Here is a 22,832-nt window from a genome sequence, read left to right as displayed (position 1 = left end):
TTTGGCTGCAAATACAGATGAAGGAAGAAAAGACCAAGAGAGAGGTGGCGCCTCTCTGTTTATCAGACCGACACACAAACACACACCAACATGCACCTACAGCCAGCCAAGGTCCCCGATGCTAATTAAAGGGAAGGTAGGCCAGCAGAGATGTGATAACTCTGTGAATCATGTAGAATAGTTGTAATGGGTGACCTTTTTTTCTCTCCCCATGCGGCAGGCAGAAATCTCATTTGAGAGTGAGCCGTTCCAATTTGCTGCGGCGAGGCAGGTGTCAAAGTCTCAAGCAGGCAGAAAAACATCCCTCGGTGCCTTCTCCTTTGTTTGAGATCATGTGATGCCCCTGTGTGAAAATGCAAGGAGCTGCAGTCTACAAAAAGCCCGTTTGTATTTCATCTCTCTGCACGTCTCGTTCTGCTTTTTCTTCATCTGCACTTTGACTTCATATGTAGAAACAAAGGGCAACATCTACAAGGAATTGACTGAGCTTGAAAATAGCACCATTATTTAGGCTGAATTAGTGACTGCTACTTCCCCTGGTTTAGCAACCGATCCACAAAAGAATCTGCACTAATTATATGCCAACAAAAAACCACACAGATGGCAACTGAGCTCAAAATGTGCCTGTGTTAGCAACTAGCCATGTGGCAAATCAATGGCTTTGCACCAAGATCACGGCAGACTAGACAACGAAATCAGACAGAAAAAGAACCACAACTTTCAGTGAGAAATCAAGAGTCCTCACTGATGGGGTGTAGAGACATGGGGCGGTTGTGGTTCAGTAGGTAGAGTCCATCCATTCAGGCGTCATTGGTATTACGTGACTGCAAACAACCTGTGGTGCAAGCAAGCACAGAAGTCAGACAAAAGCTGAGTTTAATTCTTTGCATCAACTTCTTTCTATAAATACATCATATGTATGAAAGTATTCGACTGTGGGAGTGCAATGACATTGTATTCAAATCCATGCCCCCCACCCTTTCCACTGCTCCACAGTTCAGTGTCAGTGTGCTTTACTCCACTCCATCTGACGCTTGGCATTGGACTTGGTGATGTGAGGCTTGCATGCAGCTGCACGGCCATGGAAACCATTCATGAAGCTCCTGCTGCACAGTTTCAGAATTTACATTAATGCCAGTGGAAGTTCAGAACTCTTCAGCTATGGAATCAGTAGAGACTTGGAGACTTTTACCCATGATCCTTAGCAGTCGTTGACCCTACCCTGGGATTTTATGTGGTTGACTCTTTCATGGTTGAGTTGCTGTTGTTCCTAAACTCTTCCACTTTTTAATAATACCACTTACAGCTGACTGTGGAGTATCCAGCAGGGATGAAATTTCACCAACAGTCTTATTATAAAGGTGGCATCCATCACAGCACCACGTTTGAAACCAATGAGCACTTCAGAATGACCCATGTTTGTAAATGGAGACTGCATGGCTAAGTGATGATTTTATACACCTGAGGGTCTGACTGAAACACCAAAATTCAATATCTTGCAACATGTGAGGCCAAATACTGTTGTCGGAGAACGATCAGCTGCTTGATATGGGAACCATGCTTTTATGGACACCTGGGGCCTGATCCAGCTCACCGCAAACTGGGTGCCCAGAACTTGGTGGGCTGGCCCAGATGCCAGGGTCAGCTGGCAGGATACCTGGAGAGATGGGGCCTGGTGGATGGCCATCAGGAGGCCAGAGCAGTACAGGACCAAGGCTGATGAGGCGAAGTGCTGAACCGGCATATACTCCCATACTTGACCCAACCAAATACTTTCGTCCATATATGGATATTGATTTATGTATTTCAGGAGGAATTAGCTAAAATTGGACAATTTACCATGGCACACCTGACTATCAGTGTGCCATTGCTCAGTGTTTCAAAAACATGGGCATGAACTTCACCCTCTGTGCATCCCCATGTTTTTGAAACTCTACATTTTTCTCATTTGCACAGATTGAACTACCCCAAAAGCAATGCCGTCCTTTTGGGAATGATGCCTTAAGAGTATTTTCTGTCCCTGTGTTTTGTGTATATAGAAAGGATTATGTTAGTGATCAGAGCAAACATTAGAATTATAAACACAGTCCATCTTCATTAGGCTGCAGGCCAGATATTACTGGGCTGGACAGCCAGGAATGTTTGGTCGTCCATTTAGCCGAGGGCAGGAGCAGGAGGGCTGCTGTGCACGGCTCCAGCTCCCTTTGATCCTCTCCAAGTGTGTGTATGTGTGTGTGTGCAATGCAATTTCACAACCCAAGTACACCAGCTGGTCCACGTTAAAGTTCCAAGGTAACCATGGCGCCCCACGGCTGCTGCAGAGAGTGTGTATGTGTGTGTGTGATAACATGTGGTATACGTTTGGATGCGCTCCTCCGCCCGTTCCCCCCCTTTGGCTTTGACTTTTAAGGAGTTTCGACACTGAGCCTTTGCCTCCATCAGGTAAACAGGATACGGGTCACTGATAAAACAATATATACACATACACAGCCTACCACCATGGGAGGATGTTTCCACCAGCCGCTGAATACCTGGGCTCGGATCACCTAAAATAGTTTCCTATGTTTCACTTTCAGTTGGAATTTTTTTTGGTATCACATGGTGTAAATAGTGTTTGAGGAGCTCTGCCAAGAAATATCTCAGGGGGAAACACTGATACACAGAATATAAACAGGAGTGGAGCTAAGTAGTGCTAATGTCAGAAAGACTCATGTTTAATCAGGATTTTATTTGTGAAACATGCTAAGTGAGTTTGTCTTATACTAGAATCTATTTGCATTAGTTTTGGCTGTGTTGTGTCCATGATAAAAGAAAAATCTGCATTATTCTGGACAATAAGACAGCAGCCTTGTCCTCTTTTTTTCCATTTTTTTTTTATCTATTTGAGGTGTTTGTGTTAACAAGCCCATGTGACCAATAAGCCACAAGTTTTCTTTTGAATTCTTTCAGTTGCTTATTTCCAAACAAAGGCAGGATTCACCACAGAAGAAGAGGAGGTCATTAGAGATCAGACTGAAGCAATGCTTAATATTGGAACCTTCAGAAGAGGTATAAAACTGCATGCATAGGCGATATGCCCATATTCCTGTGTCCATCACTCTTTGGGTGTGAAACTCAAAGGTTATCATGTCTAGGGATGCGTTCCATTGGCTGGCTAACTGGGAGAAATCTGCTCCCTCTGTAGAATCACTGATCAGCTAAAGTGATATAAACATTTTGATCATTTCGAGATCCACAGTCCTGTCCTAATGTTCCTGTAACAAAGCCTCCTAATACTAGTATTCACTGTAGCTACAGTTAATGGCTACTGCCATGCTAACATAATGCTCTTTACAGAGGGAACACACACTGAAATATGTGGAGGATAATGCCACTTCTATTGCCAAGTACCTCATACATCCCAACTTCAAAAATCCCACCTGGGCTGCCTTATTCCAACCGTCTGGCTCAGCCTCTGAAACTCACTGGATTTATGCACACCTAGCTGTTCACAGTTCTCTGTCTTTAAGCTCCATTTTTATGTTAGAGTGTCGTTGATGCTGCCATGATTTGAACAAGTACATAGCATAATTATTGTTTAATCAGATAGTCATTTGGGAATTTCTTTTTGACATATTAGCTATAAATACAGAGTTTACAGTATGGGGTCTAAACCTTAACACCATCAATGTAGTGTAAGTCTCCATTCAGTTTATTTTTTAGTCCTTTTACAGTTACACACTTATCAGACCATCTGCGATGGAAAATTTGACAGAGAACTACAAAAATAAGGGAGTTTAATCTGAGACTGACGTTGTTGTATACCACAAAAGGAAACACGGATTATTTGGAGTTAAATCATAGCCACTTACTTTTGTCCTCTTGCAGCCTGCCATTGTGCTGTTCTAATGATGCTATCCATGCTTTCCGCCCTTTTACACAGGCTTTTCTAGCTAGCCTGGAACTTGGGTGACTTTCTGAGGCATTTGAAGATTGAATCCACACCAGTAATTCAACACTGAACGTCTTTTTATCTGTTTTATAATACATTTTTGATTGTTTCTGCTGCTAGCCTTAGCATTAGCCTTCACAATTTTTTCCCACAGTGCACTGTGACTGTGACAACCAATGCCAGGCTCTTCCGTCGTCACATCATTCTTTGCCAAACAGTGCACACTTAGAAACTGCAGAAGAGAGCCTGAATGACTCATAGTAAAGAGAAGGAGACACAGAGAGGCTGTGAAGTGGCTCTTTGAGTCTATGCAGACAGGAATCGCTTTGAATAATGATTCAAAAGAAGACAATTCCAAAAAAAGTACAGCTTTTTGTTCAGTATATAAATATATTTTTAGTGTCAGAATGATTTTTTCTTTTTTTCACTTTTGGTCCCAAAGAAATAGGAGAACAAATTTGTGAAAAAAAAAACCAACTTAGCAATTATTGTTTAGTGTGTAATAAATGAAAATCTTTGAGTTTTAAATGCCATTCCGATTGTCTTTAGAGTCCTGTATCTTTTTTTTTTTATTCCAGTGGCACATGTTCTTAAAGCTCATGTTGTCCTGAAGAAAGGGATGTTTAGAGCTTGACTGTGCACCACAGGGTTGATGTTTTACAAGTTTTTTACAACAAAAAGTCCAGGAGAGACAGAAAGGCTGAAACAGCTGAAGGCTCAGAGGGTTAAATAGACCTGCGCAATGTGGTTTCTTAATAAGTGTAAAAACATCCAGTGACTCTAATCTTAGGCTTCAAAAAATATGTTCCCCTTTATTTACATCTACATGCATACTTGCCTCTCCTTCCATAGATGCTAAATCCTTCATCCTCCCCTCATTTAGTCCTCAATGGCCATCAAATTCATGGTTTTTTCTTTCATTTTTTTCTTTCCTCTACGTCTGTATTTCTCTTTGTTTTGTTGTCTTTTCTTCATGTCGTTGCTGATACTTTTTCAATTTCTGCTTGCTGACAATTGCAGAGTTGTCCTCCTCCTGTCCTTCATTGTGTTTTCTATTTTTTTAAAATGTTTTACATAAAGAAAAAAGTTTGAAATGACTGTCAGTATTTACAATTAAGGCAGGTTTTGATTATCAAATGTAAATGATTAATGATAGCTGGGCCGTAGCTGAGTACTAATATCAGCTTTGATATGATGGTAGCTAATGAATTATTAAACATGTGTTTCTGACATTAAAATGTGGTTTGATCACCCTCTGGATTTTCATTGTTTTTGGAGTTACTGTTCAATCAGGAAATGATCAAATCAGAACAGACGTCAAAATCCTGACATTTGATCTGAAATGTGATGGTGCAGCATGACAGCAAATTTGACCTCCCCACCTTTAGTCTGACGTCACAGGAGCATGGTCGCTGGGTCATGGGCTGTTAGGAGCATCACCAGCAAAAATGGCTGAGATATGATAGGTGCTGCAGTCACATGTTGACCAGCAGAACGGGGATGTTTTCATCCCTCCAGTCCAGTCACTGGAAAAAAGAAACGTGACAGTAAACATGACAGTGTTCCATACAGTGTTGCATACTGACATGTCATGCTGATATAATCAGTCTCTTAGGGTTATTTTTTTCATTAAATCATGGCAGTGTTCCTTTATTTTGTTTACCTGCTACAACTTTGATGTAAAGCTTTTGTTTGTGCAAAAGATTAAAAAGGAAAATGAAGAGAGGGAGATGCTGAGTTAGATAAATCGTTGTAGATTTTCTTTTTCTTATTATATTCAGTTTATCTCCCTTTAACAGTAAGATTCATGAGGGCTGAAGGCACGTGTCTGATATTTCATCCATAAACTAATGTGCAATAACAGCATTATCCATTCATCCTGCATCGCCTTATACAGACATATATATGGACAGAAACCATTCACACCAGAAACAACTCAAAACTGTAACGGTGAAAAACACAGATTTCCGACAAGGTCACATCACTTTCTTTGAGTGCTGTTTTGGGTCACCACAACAATCGCCATGGTAACAATAGATTAGGACACAGAGACGTGCATTCATATATTACTATGTGAGAATGCTAATATATCTAAAGAAATACCCACACCCATTGAAACCACAGAAAATCAAAGAGCCTTATTTCTTCAAGTACAATACAGCAAGGTTGGGTCCTCCTTGCAATTACATTCTTTTCTCCCTTCGCCTCTCTCTCTGTTTCTATATGTGTGATTGGAGCTGCTGCGATGATTCAGACAGGAACAATTCCAAAAGATTGGAAAGGAAAAGCACAAAACAATTCTTATAAATCTGCAAAAAGTCCGCCTAGCGACTGATGACTGTTTCTGTGAACGTCTGATTACCGGCTTTACCTCTATGTGCCTCAACCACGCTGTTTGGAGCGCAGGAAGACGTTCAGATTCCATGAGATATGGGTCAAAGGTGGAAAAAAATGGATGATGAGCAGCAGGAACAATTCCCTTTTTTACTTAAGAGGCAAAACTTTGACAAAAATAAATAGAAATAAAAATAGAAAATATGATTTTGTTCCCTTTTGAATTTTTGTGATGATGATAGATGGAACTTTTCATGGATTGAAAAGGAAATATGGGGACAGTAAATAAGCAAATGCTGGATAACACAATGTGCAGATGACTTCTGACTTGTCCACTGAGCCGTCTGTGAGTTTTAAAGTGAAATGAGACATTAAGGAGCAGTGGTGGACTTATTTACATCACTGTGGCTGCAGAGAGACTCTGCAGAGGCTTCAAAAAGTGTGCTGAAATGGATAATCAAGCAGGAAATAAATGCAGAAAGAAAAAGTAAATTCACTAATTATTGACCACATATTAAAGCACTTATTCACTATTTTTTAAGGTAAGCAGAGGATCTCTGAAAGTCCTTGATAGAGATGGGCTACAACTGCAGAAAACCAAACTGTCACTCCTGTCAGATACAAATAAGGAACAGAGGCTATAATTCAAACATGCTCACTTAAATCAGACAAAAGAAGATTGGAAAAGCATCTCCTTGTATGAATAGTCTTATTTCTGATGTTGCATTTTAATTATAGTGTCAGGTCAGGTATGGGAGCAAATGCTGGTTCAGCACTTCACCGCATCAACCTTGGTCCGGCCTCCTGACGACCATCCTCCAGACCTGTGTCAAGCCTATGCCCCCATCTCTCCAGGTATCCTCTCAACTGACCCTTCCAAGATGCACACAGCCGCTCCCAACATCTGGTTCCGCCCACTGGGTTCTGGGCACCAAGTATGCTGGATCGGGCCAGGCACAACTGCCACTCCTGTATCCAGCAGCAGACCCTCCTGAACATTTCAGCATCAGATACAGTCTTGCTAACGATACCCAAAAATGCACCGATCTTTGTTTTGGACCAGGAGACGTGCATTCCCAGCCCCCACAAGAACATCTGCAATCTATGAAAGGATCACAGCATCATCAGCAAAGTCCAGATCACACTCCACATTGACCTGACCCATTGTCCAGTCCATAAAGGTACTGAAGGAGTCTAAGTCTGTATATAAACATACGTAAAGATACAGATGTATAGTAGAGGTAGGAGATAAATTTAGCACAAAATAATATTTATCAAACTTTGTTGTTTTTGTGCTAAAAACAGGAATCAGGTTCATCTGCTGTGCAAAGTTAATATTTTCTTCCTTTTCTGTCTTTTGCTGTTTTTTGTTGTTGCATGTGTAAGATGTGAACCTCAAACAGCTCTGTTTGCCTCATTAGCACTGGAAAGTGTGTACATGCAAGTTTACTGAGCTATATTTGTGTTTTTTATGCATCACGTTGCTTCCTCAGGTAAACCAAAGTGGTTGTGACTGAAAAAAACCCTCATGGTCTACCCAAAGGATGCGGCTTTCAAAGCGCAGTGAGCCCAAACACGCAATACCCCTCAATCCTTACTCCTACTGCGACTTTCTACTTCTCTTAGTAAACAGCCGACAGCTCCTGCCCCCTCAATAGCCACAAGCTTCCTGCCATGATGAAAGAGCTTTTACAACTCGTGCATTTTACATTTTAATTGCACATGTTACACCTTTACCTGTTTTAATCCCAACTGTCTGAGCTCTTTTTGGCTCTTTGAGATGAACATACACGCTCATATCACAGGCAGAAAATGCTGCAAAAATGTTAACTAAACTCCTGGCTGACATCGATGAAGATGTTTAATCTTTTCTTGAAATGAAAAATCATCCTGCTATCAAGCTGTCGGCCGCGCAGAGAAAAATCTAATGAAAATATAGTGCTACATATTGATAATGATATTCTGTAGCTTTCTATCCCCACCTAATCAGAGGTGGAATACGGCGCAGAGTCTCCCCTCTCTCCCGCCGTGACAGCCACAATTCATCACAGCTTTAATTTAGTCTGTTACTGCGGTGTCGATAGGACGAACACTGCCTGGCGACCCTCTCTCTCACACATACACACACACTAATGCGAGCAGGGAGTGGCATGCTCACGCACGTACACGCACGCTCTTATGACCCTCACGGAGAAGCGTCCATCCCCAGCAGCTCATCTTTGTTACAAACACGTACGCTCCTCCCGTCCGCCATCCAGGGGAGCGATCTGTTGTGTGCTCGGCTGTGGCCCCTAGCTCAAGGCCCTTCTCCCTCCATGTATCATCAGTCATTTAAAGCAATTAAGCACTTCTCAATGAGAATAGCCCGCTCTTCCTTGAGCAAGACGGAGAGGAGCGATTCACAAAGCCATTTTCTACCAAATCCTATTAAAGGTGGGGAAGGGAGGGGGCGAAAAAAAACGAGGTTGAAGACTTAAAATGGAGGGCTTTTATTTAAGGACTATGAGGTATTACAGGCCAGATTACTCTTGGCTTATGTTCCTAGTCTGGGAAATTACATTCCCCACTTTTTTTGGAGGGCCCTGGCTTTGGAGTCGAAGATGAGAATCACCTTAAGTCTCCCTTGTTTTTCACTGCTCCACTTCAATGGGTAGTTCTCGTTCTTGTTGTTGTGTTTTGCGAGAACGATTTCTGTTTTTCCACTTTTATTGGCACCCACTGAGCTCTCAGATACCTCTTGGGGTGTGTTTTTAGGGCCGGAGGTTTATGTCAATTCTATCCGCTTCTTTCAAGGGAAATTACTTTTTCATTCCGAGATCTAGTCTTAATTATTGATAGCAAGGAAAAGACATGAGCACGAATTTTGGCAGGATAAAAGTGTTGTGCTTCAATCTCAACAGGGTTTAAAATCATACACCATATAAACACAGCTGTGAGTCATGGTATAAATAAAAACAAAGCACAGATCCCTCTTTGTTGTGATCATGCTATTCATTCTCTAACTTCATCTCATCATTCCTGTTTCCTCCTGGAAGTTTGAGATGACTTAACACCAAAGTTTCTTTTACTTAAATTCTCCCCAGTAACTTCAAAATATCAAAACTCACTGTTAGGATGTGGGTAAAGAAGTTTTAAACATCCCAAATATATGAGACATTTTTTTTCTTTTTCCTGTTGGCCTGTGCATATTAAAGTCAAAAAATTATGGAACCGAACCCTGACAGTCAACATTGGCATCCAACTTCTTCAACCAGGAAGTTGCCAGTCTAGGTTGCCAGTGTTTTAACCAGTTTTGCTCAGACCATCCTGTGAAGAGGGGGCTGCATTGGTTAAAAAGAGAGATTAATCCAAAAATGCATAATCAAAAAAACCTAGCTGTCTTAGCTGTTAAGGCTAATTGTTCACAGATTGCTACCACCATCAATTAAGTTATAGCAATTTCCTGAAAAATGGGAGATAAGCTTATGGTCACAACTGCTATAAATCTTTCATTTGTTGTTCTGTTGTTTCTCTTGTCCCTCTCCTCTTCTTGCTTTTCTCCACCTCTACCCCTCTTTCCAGTCCACTACAGCTTCAGCAGAGAGCCATCAAAATGGGGCTGGTCTGCTCAACAGTCCTGCTTTTTAGTTAGGGAAGCTTTATGTTCCCACAGACTTGCTTTAGATTAAACTTTTGCACCACCAATCTTTGAATCTAAATCCCAAATTTGTCCAAAAGAATTCACTTGGATCTTGACTTGTCCAGTCCATCAGTTCCAGTCCTTCTGGGTCCTTTTTCTTAGTCCAAAAGTCTCCGCTGTCACAGCTTTGAAAATTCTTGGGCTCATTGTCTTCTTGGTATATGAACACATGTCTAATCAGATTTGGTCTAGAAGGGATTCCAAGTTGCACTAAGGGTGCCCTCACACTAGGCCGAGTTGTTTCAAACCACGCTGCGGTGGATTCCTCCCCCTTCCCCCCATTGGTTTGCTTTCACACTAGCAACATCGATCAGTGCCCAGGACCACTTGCGTATGGACTCAGTCCAATATAGCAGGTGGTGGAATACACAAGGAGGAGAAAGAAGAAGACGCTACCATGGCAACCACTCAAGTCATGACCTGAGCTAAGATACTTTTTGTTTTAACCTGGCAAAAAAGTCCATGGGTGATTTAAAATCACTTTTTAAGATGCACAGATGAACATCGTTCTTCATATCTGCACGTCTATGGGCAGCTCAGAGGATTAAATGGGCTCGCGCTGCTGAGATAAAGCAGGTTTTGAGTTCAGGAGACCTTCATTGCCTTTGCATCTCATCTCACTGACTCCAACTTGTGTTCATCCATAAGATGAGACACAACAGTCCGTTTGTTCACTGGATTCTTATGATTTCCACCTTTTATTGTGAAAAATATGAACAAAATGCTGCGCCATGGAAAGAAGTTTAGTTTTTACGCTGTCATCATAAAGCTAATTCAACGCTCGGTCCTGTATCCAGGTGCGGTTGCATTCACATCTCATATGTGCGATGCCAGAGTCCACTTGAATTGCACCCGAGACCATTCTTTCATTTTTAGTCAGCTGCCTCTTTACCCTTTTGAACAGAAATTAGGAATTTCTAACTGAAATCACCTTTTCATACCCAAATTAGAGCCAGCTCTCTGTGCATTGAGAAGTCAGAAATCAATGAGGCTCAATACTGCTAGTGCTGTGCTCATGGTGATTAATGCTGATCTGATTCTTATAGGATATAGTCTTTCCTATTATATTCATGATTAACACAGGTCTATTATAAAAGACCACAACAGACGGTAGAACCTAGACCTGCCCTCCTGCATTGCATCCTACTCAGGTTTTCATCGCAACCAGTGTCAGCAGTAGCTCTAGATGGAAACGCCTCTGTTGACAGTGACCCTGAGGAAGACCTGAGTAATGCTGGCCATAGAACAGTTTAAATATCTGTGTTTTTGCAGCTGCATCATCATGAAGACATGAAGAATTGTAGTCCATGCTGCAGTTTCACAAAGTGGTCAATGGTAGCTGCCACTATCCTAAACTCTTTTTGCCCTCCAGGCTCAGTATATCCCTGAAAACATGTTAAGCCAATGTCAAATAGTTTGTTGTAGTGTTTTTGGCCCAAGAGTCCTCAAGGTTACTGATCCTTTTGAAGTGAAAACTGCACAAAAATACCTTTGAATGAAAAAAAAAATTCAATTGCTTCTCCAAAAGTGGCCTGTCCACATCTGGACGGGGTAATGGCCTCTTAACCAACACACCAATGGAGCCTTTTGATGGGAGAGGACTCGGGGTTGGTTGGGGAATAAAACTACATTGTCACTGAAAGCTGTCACTGAAGAGAAAAAAAATGAAGATTTTTCTGCCAAAGCGAGTGAAGTTAATAAATCTGCTCCAGTGACAGAATATTCTACTGTGAGGTGAGGTGTATGAAATAATTACTGAATTAATGTCTTAATTTTTAGAGAATATTTCACACACATACCTGAGAGGAGACAGATAGAGAAGGATGGACCTTGGTTTGATACACACAGCGACAGATTTTGATGAGCCTGAAATCTTAAAACAATATCATCCTTGTTCTTTAAACCATGTTTTCTTCTCCATCCTTAATAGAGAATGGATTCTTCTGCAACGATTTTATAGCTTTTTAATAGAAATTAATCAGTTCAACAGGGTTGACATGGGTGATGGTGGCAGTTGTAGTTCTGATGTTACTATGATGTCTCTGGATTTTGCACTGGTGTATCAGTCGCATCATGATAAGGGCAAGGGTCCCTAGATCTGTAGAGGGCTCAGAGCAGTCAGTAAAGTTGTACTGTTAGACCGACTGAGGACTGGAATTAGCAGATTTGGGGCCTGTTGGCCATGACCAGTGACTAGCTGGGCCCCTCCTATATGACGGATTTCTTTGCTGATCCCAGACAGAAGCACATGAGCCGTTTCATGCCACACCATGCATATTTAAACAAATCAGGCCATGATTACGCAGCACTGACAGAGACAGCAGAGATTTCAGGATAAAAAGAGGTTTCTGGCTTCCTCTTCACCTAAAGCGTTGGTGCTGCCCGTGTGTACATGCAGACTGGGGATTGTAGAATACTAGTGGGCTATATAATCTAATTAATTCCACAGTATCATTCTTATCTTAAATGATAAAATCTCACCATGTGAGCGTGGGATTTAAAGACTGGGCAGTGGTCAGATATATCACTCTGTAGTAAATACTATGGATTGATATTGATTATTAGCTGATATAAAACATGATGTGAAAACAAAAACTCAAAACACCAGATATCTCATTCATGATGAAATTGAGATTGATGAAAAGGGTCAGTGACTGTAGTTATGTGTTGATAACTTCAGAATCAGAGAGAGCTGTAGAGAGTAAAGCAGTAAATTTCTCTGTTTCTGTGATTGGATTTTTTTCCAAGTTCATTAAACAACCAAGAATAATCAGTGTTAATAATAACTGATCAAATATTTAATATTTCATGCAGATATTAAATAATTTGATTTAAAAGTGCACTTCTGCATTTGTGCTGGAAGTTAATGATCCTTGGACTACTTCAAGCACACACAAAGAAGTGTTCTTTTTCTTTTTAAAGATTTATTTTTGGGCATTTTGTGCCTTTATTGGATAGAGTTGGAAACGGGGAAGAGAGCTGGGAGAAACATGCGGCAAAGGACCATGTTTATGGGTTGCGCCTTAAACCACTACGCCATCTGTGCACCCGGAAGTGCAGTTTTAGTATTTTTCTCGCTCATAGTGAGAAATTTATGAATGAAAACAAAATGTTGGTTTTCTGTTTAGTAAATAGGCCTTATGAGGTGTCGTTTGTATTTAACAGAGTCCTTCATTCAAACCAGGAAATAGTATTGAGGAGGAGGCTGTGGAGTTGGGCAGAGCTTAGCAGCACTGGTCTCAGCTCCATGGAAATGTGGACTGGGGGGGTTTTCATAATACAGAGGTGAGTTTGGGTGATTGAACCTGCAACCTATGACAGCCTCCATAAAAAGACGTCCTGTTACAATAAAAAATTGAATATTTCTCTGTCTTTGAAAACTTCAGGAAATATTTGAGATGCTGTAGGACCTCAGTCACATTAATCTGATGCTTTCTTTTTCCTTTTCATATTTCAGTTAATTATTGTCAGCATCTCCCTGCAGCCACAGTGATGTAAAATCCACCACTGCTTCTTAAAAGGAACCCTGCATGATCAGACAAGTTCATCTTGTTGGATAGATATTTGTAACTCTGATCTGTATTTTAAATTAAAAAACTCATTAGATATCTGCATTTTGAGTTAATAAACTCACCAGGAGGCTGCCATGTTTTGGCCTGCACTGGTAGTGTGACGTCACTTAGCCACAGCGCTCCTCGCACTTGCTATGCAGTAACTGGTTTTTCAGACTGGCAGCTAGCGTTAGGGCTATATCTCAGAGATGCTGCAAGTCTCACAGATGGAGAATTTCCTTGCACCACGAGTGGTTATCAGTCAAACTAGACAGGAAAATGATGAATACAGAACCATATTTATTTTGTTGGAGCAGATATTTACTTCCACATCGGTAGAATATGTTCAAATCTTTTTCTTGATGAACCAGATGAAGGCCACAAGCCAAAATACATACATAATGCTTTTATTTTGAAAAGCATAGCAATGGCGAGGAGCGCTGCCGCTAAGTGACTTCACACTACCTTTAAGACCAAAATATGGCGGTCTCCTGGTGAGTTTATAAGCACAGACAGCTCAGTGGACTAGTCAGAAGTCATCTGAACCTTGTTTTATCAAACATTTACCATATCACTGTCCCCTCATTTCCTTTAAGATCCATAATAAGCTCATTTTCTGTGTTACAGCTCATGTTAAAATCATTGATCTACTATAAAAGCAGGTCTGTGTTAAGGCTGAACAATTTGTGAAAATAATGTAATCGTGATTTTTTTCCCCCAATATTGCGGGTTAATATGCAATTATTCAGAAGTTCCTCATCTTATGTATTGTTCAACAAACACAAGCAGTAAATCAGTCTATATCATAACCAACACGATTCTAGATGAATTTAACTAGGGGTGAATGATTTTGAAAGATATACCAAGTTACGATTTTGGCTCATATAACACATTTGATTTTAATTACCACATAGAAGGGGATGATCATTTTTATACTATTGTTGTTTTGATCAAGAAAAACATATACACAAACAAGAAAGTATAATTTTTGTAAAACATGCTACAAAAAGACACTTGAATGTTTGCATAATGTGTAGAGCATAAAATCTCTGCTGTAAAAATTAGTACCAAACCAGTATTTTATTCTGCTATAAGTTACTTTTTAAATTATTACTGATATGTCAAAGCAGAAATTCTTCTAATTCTTCTTTCACCAGTCAGCTTCCATTCAAACCTGTGAATGTTTTAGTCAGACGACACCACTGTGCTCATCTTTATCAGCAGTCATGTGGTCTATTTTACATCTTTGAACTCTGGTTCCTATAATATCCTTTACTGAAACAGAGGAGCGATCTCTTACAGGCCTTCTTTTCTCTGTGTAGGACCACGGCTCCATGTTGGCCTTTTAACTCTGAACAAAGTTTCTATTGGAGCTGCTGCCAAGAGCGCCTGTCTTCACCTTTACAAAAGAGCAGAAAATATTCCAAACACTGAGGAGTATGTATGTCGGTATTTAAGGCCCAGAATGTGAGGGCCCACTGATGTATACGAGTTCAGACAAACCAATGCGTATGTGTGCTTACCTTTGCCAAAGTGTAGAACAGGTTTGGGGGTTTATTTTTGTTATGTGAACGCGAGGCTCAGCGCTGCTCAAACACACATCTGCAAAGAATAGACCTACTCATTTGGCGTTAATGAAAACAGGCTGACTTTATTCATGTAGCTGCAGCGATCTGCAAGCCACTGGCAAGAGCAAGGAGAAAGAAAACACAGATGTGTGCACATAACAGACACACATTTAAATAAAAGGTCAAATAGCTTTATCAATAACTGTGGAAAATGTGTTTTGCGAGGAGAAGGAGCAGCTGATCTGACAGTGGCCGCCGCCCTGATGAATAACCACCAGGACAATCAATAGGAAAGAGGAGTTGAGGTGGAGTGGGGGAACGTTTTGTCATCCGACGGTACACTCCAATATCTTAGCTCATCCATCAAAGGCAGCAATGGCACTTCGTCCTCCGCTTTAATTGAAAGCACACCGAAACAAGTTATTTACATGACGGGATGGCTTTAACAGGCGCGTGTCAGCTGGCAGCTTCACTGTTGTGTGTTTGCTAAATGTTTGTTTCATGAGCTGACGTTGGAGCGTCTCCCAACACGGCTGACTGTCAGATAACCGCGGAAATGCAGACAAATGGTTCTGTATCAAAAGAAGAAAGGCAGAAAAAAGAGGTTTTTAAATCAGCGGATACTCTAAAGTCTGCATTGCTGACAATCAAAACGCTGCCTTCAAAAAACAGCTATGTCCACAATCCTGTCAAACAGATCATCATTAAATTGCAATCCATATAAAAGAAAACGAGCCCAATTTGAAGCCCTTAAAAAGCTCCTCGTTGCTTAACTTCTTGTAAGAAATGAAACAACAAACCACAGTCTTGTGGTTTAAAGGCAACCAGGCATCTTTTTTATTGTTCATTTTCAAATGTTTTTTTTCCTTCCCTCCCTTTGGCAGCGTAAAGGGAGTGAATCGAGGTTGGCCGCCTGTGGTACTAAAGATGCTATAGGGTTTAATTTAATTTGAACTCACATATGGTTTAAAGGACCCCCGCTGGGACTCAACTTTTGACTTTGAATGAGTTTGGGCTTTGTGCTTTCTTTGACTCAGAGCTGAGGACTACAGTTCTGATGTGTGCTTTTACTTTTCTGTGATCTTTTCACTAGGGATGGGAATCTTTCAGTACCTCACAATTCAGTCCCCATTTTGACTCTTGGGGGGTCACAACTGGATTCAACAATGGTTTTTTGATTCAAACCTACTTCTGATAGACACCACAGTCCTAAAGAGGTGTTTATTCCAAGATCTGCTCAGGTCTGCAGCGCTGAGAAGCTCTGGATGAGTATTTAACATCAATAAAGCACATAAAAATACTGTAGTTTGTGTTTGTAAAGTTTTAATCAGCTGAAAATGTAAACTCACAGAGGAAAAGCTGAAACAGAAACATGATTTAATGCTTGAGTGGGCTAGCTAAGTATTTGTCAATAAGAAAAACCACATGATCATAGATCTAAAGACTTCATTATTGACAGCTCTATGAAATAAGACTGATGATGGCTCTTATTATTTCTATCTATCTGTTCAGACTGGGACATTAGCTCCCTGAAGAGGGGTCAGGAGTTGTTGGCTGTTTGACTTATTTTGTAAATGATGTGAGCTTTGGGATCATACTTTCTTGGTTCTTCACTTTCATTCATCAGAATAAGGACCACCAGACGATTTTAAGCCTGATTATAGCGCTCTGCAGTGCACGCCCACTTTTTCTGTGGCTCTGGTTCTGGAAGTAAAATTCACCATTCAAATCACACAAAATAATCCTTAAAACAATGCTTTGGATGCATGAACCAATTAACCCGCTACCTGAGTACTCATGACTAAAAAACATTTAATTCTGGTGCAAAAACATCATTCCAAAAAGGAGAAAAAGTCAAAGACTGTGGACAGATTTCGTTATGAGCATTAAGGAGCTACATATACCATAGTCCCTTGGGATTCCCTTTATTCCTTGTGAAGGATATCTTTTCAAGATTTCTTTTTTTCTGAACTAATCTCAATTGTAGTTTTCACATTTTAAGTGCTAATGTTGATGCCATCAACAGCCATGAAGACCCAATTCTTACCAAATGTCTTTAAAGAAAAATGGGGATGTTTGGACTGGATATGGGAAAAACAAGAAGATAAATAAATTTCCTTCAAAATAAAGGACTTCATTTACTTCTGGCACATTTTTTTTCCTCAGGAATACATCCATGATCTGTTGAAAATGGCTTCACATCTCACTTTTGGGTCCTGATTCCCCCATATAGAGAGTTGTATATTGAGAACTTTACCATCTTCTTAGAGAGGATTTCACCCATTTACTCTTCCTTGTTTTAGCAGCACACCTAAGAATTCAGGACAGACAAAAGGCCTACAGCATCAGTGTACTATTGAGGCTGAAGGTTGCAAAGATGAAAGACTACCTCCAGAACTTGGGAGTGGAGGGTGGAATGGCCTGCTAGCAGTCCTGACCTCAACCCCACTAAACACTTGTAGGATCACATTGATGCCAGAGTGACCAACACAACCACATTGGCTGACTGGTGAAAAATGCTGGTTAAAGAATGAGATGCCGTCCCACAGCAGTGTGTGACCAGGCTGGTGACCAACAAGAGGAGGAGGTGCCAGGCTGTTGTGGCTGCGTATGGGTCTTCCACACACTACTGAGGCTCCTGTTTGTTAAATGATGAATGATGAAATTGTTAAATTCCCAATATGTCTTGTTTCTTCAAACTTCAATCATCCAATCTACCAAACAAAAGTTAATGGTAGAATAAGCTGTTTGGGATTGGAACAACCCACATAGTCAGCTCTGCTGCTCATCCCACAAATGCATGCTCCTTACAAATGTGGCTCCATTTAAAAGGGAGAAAGATTCAGAACCTGGTCTTGTCATCAGTTAATCACAGGGCTGACATGCAGAGGAAGACAACCGTTTATGCTCACAATCACACCTACGGGCAATTTAGAGTCACCAATTAACCTAACGAGCATGTATTTGGTGGGAAGAGGAAGCCAGAATACCCGAAAAAAAAAAAAAAAACACGCATGCACGGGGAGAACATGCAAACTCTGCACAGAAAGAACCTGACCAGGTTTTTAACCAGAAACCTTCTTTCTGTGAGTCAGCAGTGCTAACCACTGCACCACCATGCAGCTCTGAATCAGTTCAGAAGCCTTACAAACAATATTTGCAATTCTGACATGGGTCAGTATTTTCCAATACCACTTTTTCCTCCATCATAATTTCCAGGTCGTTTTTAAATCATATCTGAATCTAGGAAGTGTATGGAGACTGGGAATGCTGCTGCTGTTTATCTGGATAGTTTCCTCTCAGTACTCTAATCAATAACAGCTGATTTCTTCTCCTTTGGGTCCATTCTACAGTGAGTATCAGATGTTCTGGACTTAGGCTCCAATGAAAATCATAACCTTTCCAACTGCTACCATATCTTATCTTGAGCAACCACCAACTTAAGTGAGTTTTCCTAAATAGGAGTGGATTTAAATGGGAAATATTTCCAAAAGCCTGAGCCACAGCATGTACAGTAGATGAGGATGCCAACCTTTTTTTTCTCAAATCCTCCTCAGATTATCCATTTCAGAGCGGTGTAAGGTCTCAGATGCATCGTGTTTGCCCTGGGTGACCCAGTCTGAACTCCAGATGCTACTGTGTGTCACCATGTCACAACCAGAGCCAAAAAGGCCAGGGGGAGGAGAGGCTGTCTGCCTGCGAGCCAGCTAACATCTGTCGAGCATATTCACATGTGTAGCAGACATACGGGGAGACTCTTCAGACCGCACCGACTCCACACTGCAGCGTAAGATCCAGCGCCATAGAGACCGAAAAACTTGGAATCAAAACAGGGCCTGTTTTTAGAGCTGCAGCAAACACAGCCAAGGCTAAACAGGCTAAGCCAACACTTAGTCACACTGTGAGAACCCCCCCATCCCCTAACACAAAGGCTAAATTGATTTTTAACTTTAATCCCAGTGCCATAATAATAATTCACCAACTGGTTTATATACAATATTTAAGCAAATGACTTGTTCTTAGCATTTAGTGCTGTGAACATGCTCAGTTGGCCCTGGCCTTGGCACATTACCCAAAGATCTATTATGAGAAAGTGCCGATTGGGATATCTTACAGAGGAGCCAGGCTGGCCTATTAGCAGGAGGTCCAGGGGGAAAAAGTCATATTTCGACTTCTTTCTTTCCTTTTGTGCTTCCAAACCAATAAAATAAAGCCTGGGTTGAAATATTCCACAGCTTTGGCTCCTCGGACCTCAGAGTTTATAGATAAAACAGATGCTTCTGGCAAATGTAAAGGCTGAAATTTACATCCACTTTATTCCAAAATGTTCTAAATACTCTTTCCGGTTATTGTCTGCATCTAGGCCGGAGCTCGGACGGCGGAGGAGGGACTGGGAATGTACTGGGAAACCACAGGGAAGAGGGCCAGCCAAGTTAAACAGGGAGTTCAAGGCTAAATCAATGCATATTTCCCTTTTAGTGGTGATGAGGCGAGCCAAATGCACACTCTCCCCTCTATGCAGGATCTCAGCCTGAATTAAATAGCGATTGGGAGAGTCTCCTCTATTGGTGGGTATGAATTTCTCAAAAAGATCATTTGCCTGTTTTTTTATCCCACAAATTCATACGGTCGAATTTCTTCTGCCTGCCTGAATTCATTGTCAAACTTATTAGCAGCGTATGGCTCAGAGCCACTGTTTGTCTAAGGCTGCTGCACTCGAAGGCCTTTGCAAACTACACGAGGAAACCTTGGCCGGCTCTCCTAAATGTGTTTTCGCTGAAGTGTCCAGATATATTTTCTCTAGGCTGGGAGCTCTGAAGCAGCCTTGGCTCGCTCTGGCTCTGTACATGTGTTAATGCTGAAGAGGTTCAGTTATTTTAGCAGCACATTTGATAGTATGTTGACATATGGGATATTCTGGCCAAAGCCTGCGTCACCAAAGGCCAGTGTGTATTGTTCTGGTTTTAGTTTGCCTCTGGGGGTTTGAAATGTGTGAACACCAGCCGTCAAACCAGTACTGGAGTTCTTTTAATATGACAGCTGTTGTCTACACATGTTCAGTAATGCAAAATAAAGATATTTACTCCCTCAAGAAGTGCAGTTTGAACATTTCGCCTCTAGGGGGCTCTTTATATAAACATAAGCAAAGAAGATGAGTAGAGACGGGCTGCTCAGCTCCGACTATCCGCTGTCATCCTCCGCTGACTTCTTATTCTGAATCGAGTACTCTGTTTAAGGAAAACTGGACTCCAGGTGCATCTACTAAACAGTGAACCATTGTTTCTAATTTACAATGAATTGTGCATGAAAGCTGTTTAAGAGAGCTTTCACATCACGCACGATTGTTTTGTTCTGCAGCCCGGTGAAATTGCATCTCCTCTCCTTTCCCCCATCAGTCTGCTTTCACATTAGTGACATCGTTCCATGTATTAGCACCCTTGAGCGTGTTCGCAGTCTGATACCGTTTGCACGAAGCTGATTTGAAAATCTGCCAAGAAGAAGAACGAAGAAGAGACAACCATGGCAACTAACTAGGTCATCAACTAAGGAACAATTATTTATGTTTCGTGACGGCAATGGAGTCCATCCTGCTAATATGGATACACTTTTTTTGTCAGCAACAATCGTCTTCCTACTTCCATATCTACCTTGTATCCTGGATAAAATGGGCCCATGCTGTGCAGATATGACCGTTTCTGAAGAGACAGCAGACATTAAAAATCACTTTTTTAACTCTACCTGCTGACTGCAACTTCAGTTAGACCATCCGTTGACTAGATAGTAGGGATACACAATATTGGATTATTTCAGCTATCCTATATTTCCAAACTTATCTTAGTTGATGCTGATATCGATACAGATGTATACACACCTCTATTTATTTTAGGGGTATAACAGTTCACAGGGATCACGGTTTGATTACTAAATAAATAAAACTGAAAGTGCGCATTAAATTCCGTGCATTTTAGAGCACTACATTGTGTGTATTTTTTTGTGTGTATTTTCAATTAATTGTGTCACATAGTTGTAGGTAAACGGCCTGTGTGGTAGTTTTTATAAGCTAGTCTACAGACTAGCTCATAAAAACACAGGATGGGCCATTGCAATGGAGCCTAAGTAGAGCACCAAAATACACACAAGCAGCTGGTGTTCTCCTCTTACATATCAGTGCATGCCTTTGAATATAATAGTACTGGTAATGTCTTTGACCCTTTCTGCTTTCTAAAAACTACTAGAAATAAGGAGAGGATGAAGAAGCCGGTGTAGTTTGCTGCTCTTGAAAAGGGAGCTGACTTTTCTTCTTTTCGTGTTTTGCTGTGCCGGCTTTTTTTTTCTTCTTCGTTGGCTGTTTGATAGAGGCATGACTGCCGCATTCTTTCTTTTAATTAAAGGTTCAGATGTATTCATTGTGTGACTATGTGCATGGAACCGTGACCCCAGAACAATGAAGAAAAATACAGAAAACCCCAAATTTATTGTATAAAAATGAATAAAACACCAAGTATCTCCTGAGCTGAGTATCAGAAGTAGACAGTCAGGTAGGTGAAAAGGCTAGCAATCATGATTATGATGGTTTTGATTAATAATAAAAATCCTGATTATCAAACACAATTACTCAACTCACAATTATTTGATTTCCAAAATTTGCATCACATGCATTTATCAAGCTTAGACCCTCATGACGGCAAAAAAAAAACCAAACAAACAAAAAAATTAAAAAAACGAATGAGTTAAAAAACATGAATATACAAAATACTTCAAAACAGTCAAAAAGTAAAGATTGACTTCATGCCAAAATAGAAAAACAAACACTGAATCTGTAAACACATGACAAAACCTTTGGACAAAATGGGCACATGTAGCATGTTGCACAGTTGCTGTTTCATCACTATTATCTTGTTTTTATCATCATGGGAAGCTAAAGCTGTGATTAAACTTGATTACTGGCCAGCACTGGTAGCTGTTTTACATTTGGGACTTCAGTAGATATGATCAGAACTCACAGTGAGCCTCCTTGAGTGAGTAATGCTGTAGACAACCTCCTATACTTGATGGTATTCTTGTACATTTAACATGAAATATTTCACTTTTTAGGCCAACATCTGATATGGCTGCATCCACATCTCCTACACACTGTGCCAGAGTGTTAAACATGCCAAACACCACCTCTCCAAGCAATGTGAAATGTGAAAGCATGTGAAAGCACCCTATCCTTGTTGCCTCTTGCAGAAACACAGTGACACTTTTAACAGCTTTTATGATTCATTATGTGAAATTTATCCTAATAAATAAAACCAAGGGTACAGTGTGGAACCTGCAGTGTTTGACGGGAAGTTTCTGCCTGTAGGGGGAGGAGCTTTGAGAAAGAACGCACAGCTGACAGCAGAGAATAATCATAGTCCATCACAAGTAAGACATGAATGAGGAACAGCAACAGAAAAACGGCTTACCGCAGTTCACATTTCCTTTTGTAGCAGTCTTTGATGGAACACCCAGCGTTTCTACAGCAATGATAAAAATGGGAGCTCTGTCATAGTGGCCGTGATGACCAAACAGGTTTTATCACAACTCTGAAATAAAGGCTTTCTCTGGCCTTGAAAACTGTCGGAATTATCTGAGGTAATGTAAGACCTCAAAATAAAAAATATAAATAACATAGGGAGAGTCTTGTTTGAATTAATGTAGTGCATTGCAGTGCATTCAGCAAGTTCTTGTACTTTCACATGTTTTATTTTGTGCTTAAAGTATTTATTTACAGGGAGAAAATA

General features: G+C 40.8%; 1 long non-coding RNA gene across 1 annotated transcript in view; it reads right to left on the bottom strand.

Annotated features, from left to right (window-relative positions):
- Positions 1-15,148: 15,148 nt before the first annotated feature.
- Positions 15,149-22,832, bottom strand: part of LOC121527418 — a 156,980-nt gene continuing 149,296 nt past the window's right edge. The window contains exons 4-5 of the long non-coding RNA XR_005993396.1: positions 22,515-22,565; positions 15,149-15,635 (exon numbers count right to left, since the gene is read on the bottom strand). This is a non-coding gene — a long non-coding RNA (uncharacterized LOC121527418). The remainder of the gene's footprint in view (positions 15,636-22,514; positions 22,566-22,832) is intronic.

This window comes from Cheilinus undulatus, linkage group 19 (genome assembly GCF_018320785.1).
Source record: "Cheilinus undulatus linkage group 19, ASM1832078v1, whole genome shotgun sequence".
In the NCBI taxonomy this organism is placed as follows: domain Eukaryota; kingdom Metazoa; phylum Chordata; class Actinopteri; order Labriformes; family Labridae; genus Cheilinus; species Cheilinus undulatus.
Note: the sequence above shows the minus strand (reverse complement) of the source record. Positions and strands in the feature narration are given on the sequence as shown.